This window comes from Oncorhynchus keta, chromosome 18 (genome assembly GCF_023373465.1).
Source record: "Oncorhynchus keta strain PuntledgeMale-10-30-2019 chromosome 18, Oket_V2, whole genome shotgun sequence".
In the NCBI taxonomy this organism is placed as follows: domain Eukaryota; kingdom Metazoa; phylum Chordata; class Actinopteri; order Salmoniformes; family Salmonidae; genus Oncorhynchus; species Oncorhynchus keta.
Window position 1 is genome coordinate 28,486,757 of NC_068438.1, and position 4,909 is coordinate 28,491,665.

The following is a 4,909-nucleotide window of genomic DNA, read 5'->3' on the forward strand; positions in this document are numbered from 1 at the left end:
TGCAGCGATCGGTTAGCTGCTCAGATAGCAGATGTTTAAAGTTAGTGAGGGAGATAAAGGTCTCCAACTTCAACAATTTTTGCAATTCGTTCTAGTCACAGGCAGCAGAGAACTGGAAGGAAAGGCGGCCAAATGAGGTGTTGGCTTTAGGGATGATCAGTGAGATACACCTGCTGGAGCGCGTGCTACGGGTGGGTGTTGCCATCGTGACCAGTGAGCTGAGATAAGGCGGAGCTTTACCTAGCATGGACTTGTAGATGACCTGGAGCCAGTGGGTCTGGTGACGAATATGTAGCGAGGGCCAGCCGACTAGAGCATACAGGTCGCAGTGGTGGGTGGTATAAGGTGCTTTAGTAACAAAGCGGATGGCACTGTGATAAACTGCATCCAGTTTGCTGAGTAGAGTATTGGAAGCCATTTTGTAGATGACATCGCCAAAGTCGAGGATTGGTAGGATAGTCAGTTTTACTTGGGTAAGTTTGGCGGCATGAGTGAAGGAAGCTTTGTTTGCGAAATAGAAAGCCGATTCTACATTTGATTTTGGATTGGAGATGTTTGATATGAGTCTGGAAGGAGAGTTTACAGTCTAGCCAGACACCTAGGTACTTATAGATGTCCACATATTCTAGATCGGAACCATCCAGTGTGGTGATGCTAGTCGGGCGCGCGGGTGCAGGCAGCAAACGGTTGAAAAGCATGCATTTGGTTATACTAGCGTTTAAGAGCCGTTGGAAGCCACGGAAGGAGTGTTGAATGGCGTTGAAGCTAGTTTGGAGGTTAGATAGCACAGTGTCCAAGGAACGGGCAGAAGTATACAGAATGGTGTCGTCTGCATAGAGGTGGATCAGGGAATCGCCCGCAGCAAGAGCAACATCATTGATATATACAGAGAAAAGAGTCGGCCTGAGAATTGAACCCTGTGGCACCCCCCATAGAGACTGCCAGAGGACCGGACAACATGCCCTCCGATTTGACACTGAACTCTGTCTGCAAAGTAGTTGGTGAACCAGGCAAGGCAGTCATTAGAAAAACCGAGGCTACTGAGTCTGCCGATAAGAATATGGTGATTGACAGAGTCGAAAGCCTTGGCCAGGTCGATGAAGACGGCTTCACAGTACTGTCTTTTATCGATGGCGGTTATGATATCTTTTCGTACCTTGAGCGTGGCTGAGGTGCACCCGTGACCGGCTCGGAAACCAGATTGCACAGCGGAGAAGGTACGGTGGGATTCGAGATGGTCAGTGATCTGTTTGTTGACTTGGCTTTCGAAGACCTTAGATAGGCAGGGCAAGATGGATATAGATCTGTAACAGTTTGGGTCCAGGGTGTCTCTCGGCAGCTTTCCAGTCCTTGGGGATCTCAGACGATATGAAAGAGAGGTTGAACAGGCTGGTAATAGGGGTTGCGACAATGGCGGAGGATAGTTTCAGAAATAGAGGGTCCTGATTGTCAAGCCCAGCTGATTTGTACGTGTCCAGGTTTTGCAGCTCTTTCAGAACATCTGCTATCTGGATTTGGGTAAAGGAGAAGCTGGGGAGGCTTGGGCGAGTAGATGTAGGGGGGGGGGGTGGAGCTGTTGGCCGAGATTGGAGTAGCCAGGAGGAAGGCATGGCCAGCCATTGAGAAATGCTTGTTGAAGTTTTCGATTAGCCTCAGTGCAGTGGGCAGCTGGGAGGAGGTGCTCTTGTTCTCCATGGACTTTACAGTGTCCCAGAACTTTTTGGAGTTAGAGCTACAGGATGCAAATTTCTGCTTGAAAAAGCTGGCCTTTGCATTCCTGACTGTCTGCGTGTATTGGTTCCTGACTTTCCTGAGCATATCGCAGGGACTATTTGATGCTATTGCAGTCCACCACAGAATGTTTTTGTGCTGGTCGAGGGCAGTCAGGTCTGGAGTGAACCAAGGGCTATATCTGTTCTTAGTTCTGCATTTTTGAACGGAGCATAAGCTTATCTAAGATGGTGAGGAAGATACTTTTAAAGAATGACCAGGCATCCTCAACTGACGGGATGAGGTCAATATCCTTCCAGGATACCCGGGCCAGGTCGATTAGAAAGGCCTGCTCGCAGAAGTGTTTTAGGGAGCGTTTGACATTGATTAGGGGTGGTCGTTTGACTGCTGACCCGTAGCGGATACAGGCAATGAGGCAGTGATCGCTGAGATCCTGATTGAAGACAGCTGAGGTGTATTTGGAGGGCCAGTTGGTCAGGATAACGTCTATGAGGGTGCCCTTGTTTACAGATTTAGGGTTGTACCTGGTGGGTTCCTTGATGATTTGTGTGAGATTGAGGGCATCTAGCTTAGATTGTAGGACTGCCGGGGTGTTAAGCATATCCCAGTTTAGGTCACCTAACAGAAGAAACTCTGAAGCTAGATGGGGGGCGATCAATTCACAAATGGTGTCCAGGGCACAGCTGGGAGCTGAGGGGGTTCGGTAGCAGGCGGCAACAGTGAGAGACTTATTTCTGGAGAGATTAATTAAAAAAATTAGAAGTTCAAACTGTTTGGGTATGGACCTGGAAAGTATGACATTACTTTGCAGGCTATCTCTGCAGTAATCTGCAACTCCTCCCCCTTTGGCAGTTCTATCTTGACAGAAAATGTTATAGTAGGGTATGGAAATCCCAGAATTTTTGGTAGCCTTCCTAAGCCAGGATTCAGACACAGCAAGGACATCAGGGTTGGCAGAGTGTGCTAAAGCAGTGAGTAAAACAAACTTAGGGAGGAGGCTTCTGATGTTGACATGCATGAAACCAAGGCTTTTTCGATCACAGAAGTCAACAAATGAGGGTGCCTGGGGACATACAGGGCCTGGGTTTACCTCCACATCACCCGCGGAACAGAGGAGGAGTAGGATGAGGGTACGGCTAAAGGCTATCAAAACTGGTCGCCTCGGGCGTTGGGGACAAAGAATAAAAGGAGCAGATTTCTGGGCGTGGTAGAATATATTCAGGGCCTAATGCGCAGACAGGGGTATGGTGGGGTGCGGGTACAGCGGAAGTAAGCCCAGGAACTGGGTGATGATAAGAGAGGTTGTGTCTCTGGACATGCTGGTTGTAATGGGTGAGGTCACCGCATGTGTGGGAGGTGGGACAAAGGAGGTATCAGAGGTATGAAGAGTGGAACTAGGGGGTCCATTGTAAACTAAAACAATGATAACTAACCTGAACAACAGTATACAAGGCATATTGACATTTGAGAGAGACATACAGCGAGGCATAAAGTAATAAAGTAATCGCAGGTGTTGATTGGGAGAGCTAGCTAAAACAACAGCTAATCAGCTAACACAACAACAGCAGGTAAAATGGCGATGACTAGGCAGAGAGGGTCGGATTAACTACACACAGAGCCTGAGTTCGCGGCTGGGGCCGAAAAAATAAATAAACAGAATGGTGTACCGTGATTAATGGGCAGTCCAGTGTAACAGTATAACTTTAGACCGTCCCCTCGCCCATACCCGGAGCGCGAACCAGGGACCCCCTGCACACATCAACAACAGTCACCCACGAAGCATCGTTACCCATCGCTCCACAAAAGCCACGGCCCTTGCAGAGCAAGGGGAACTACTACTTCAAGGTCTCAGAGCAAGTGACGTCACCGATTGAAACGCTATTTAGCGCGCACCACCGCTAACTAAGCTAGCTGTTTCACATCCGTTACACTCACCCCCCTTTTGACCTCCTCCTTTTCCGTAGCAACCAGTGATCCGGGTCACGGCACCAATGTAACAGTATATCTTTAGACCGTCCCCTCACCCATACCCGGGCGCGAACCAGGGATCCTCTGCACATATCAACGACAGTCACCCACGAAGCATCGTTACCCATCGCTCCACAAAAGCCGCCGCCCTTACAGAGCAAGGGGAACTACTACTTCAAGTGACGTCACCGATTGAAACGCTATTTAGCGTGCACCACCGCTAACTAAGCTAGCTGTTTCACATCCGTTACACCAGCAGGCATCAGCTATGTAGCCAAGTGATCATAGTGTCCAGGGGGCAGCAGTAGATGGAACAGGGGAGCCGCCACTACGCTAGCGACACGGCGTTTAAAGTTAGTAGCCCTGGGCTAGTAGGAGCGTCTGCTCCGATGGAGGCCGGATGAAGGCACAGCGGATGGAGTATTCATCGGCAGACCAGTCGTGGTGGTGCGGCGGGGCGCCGTGCCGACAGAGAATCCAAGCCAGATGGCGAAAGAGGTATTGTGGAATTTAGTTTGCTAGTCGGGAGATGTGCCTGGCTCACGGCTAACTGGTGCTAGCTTCGTGGCAGTGGCGTTAGCCACTATATCCAATCGGTAGCAGCGGTGATCTGGTGCCAAGGTCCAGAGTTTACAGCAAGCATCCGGTAGAGTTTTTGGCTCTAGCCGTGTATGAGTGGGGTTTGGGTGAACAGCTGAGTAGGCCGGGAGGTGGGCCTCAGGGATAGCTTCGGTACTGGGTGCCACGGTGAGTGAAAACTAGCTGTGAGCTAGCTAGCTGCAAGCTGTGAGCTAGCTAGCTGCAAGCTGTGAGCTAGCTAGCTAGCTGCAAGCTCGCTGTGAAGATCAGAAGTAGTGGTCCAGGGATTACGGCAGGATTCCGGCGTTGTTGTGGAGAGACAGTCCAAAATTGGTAGACTAGCGAGTATTATCCAGGCTAAAAACAGGGCTGGTATCTGTGCAGAAGGTAAAAGCCGCAAGCAGTGGCTAACAATGACTAAATAGCTTGTAGCTAATTAGCTGGTTAGCTTCTGGAGATTCTTGAATGTGTTCGAAAATTGAAAATAATAGCGATTCCGTATCACATTGGGTTCGGCAGGTTACTGGAAGGTATAATCAAATAAAAATCGAAAAGAGATTGAAAATAAATTGAAATATGTATACAAAAAATATGAAAAATACAAAAGTACACGAGAGGACAAAACAAACAA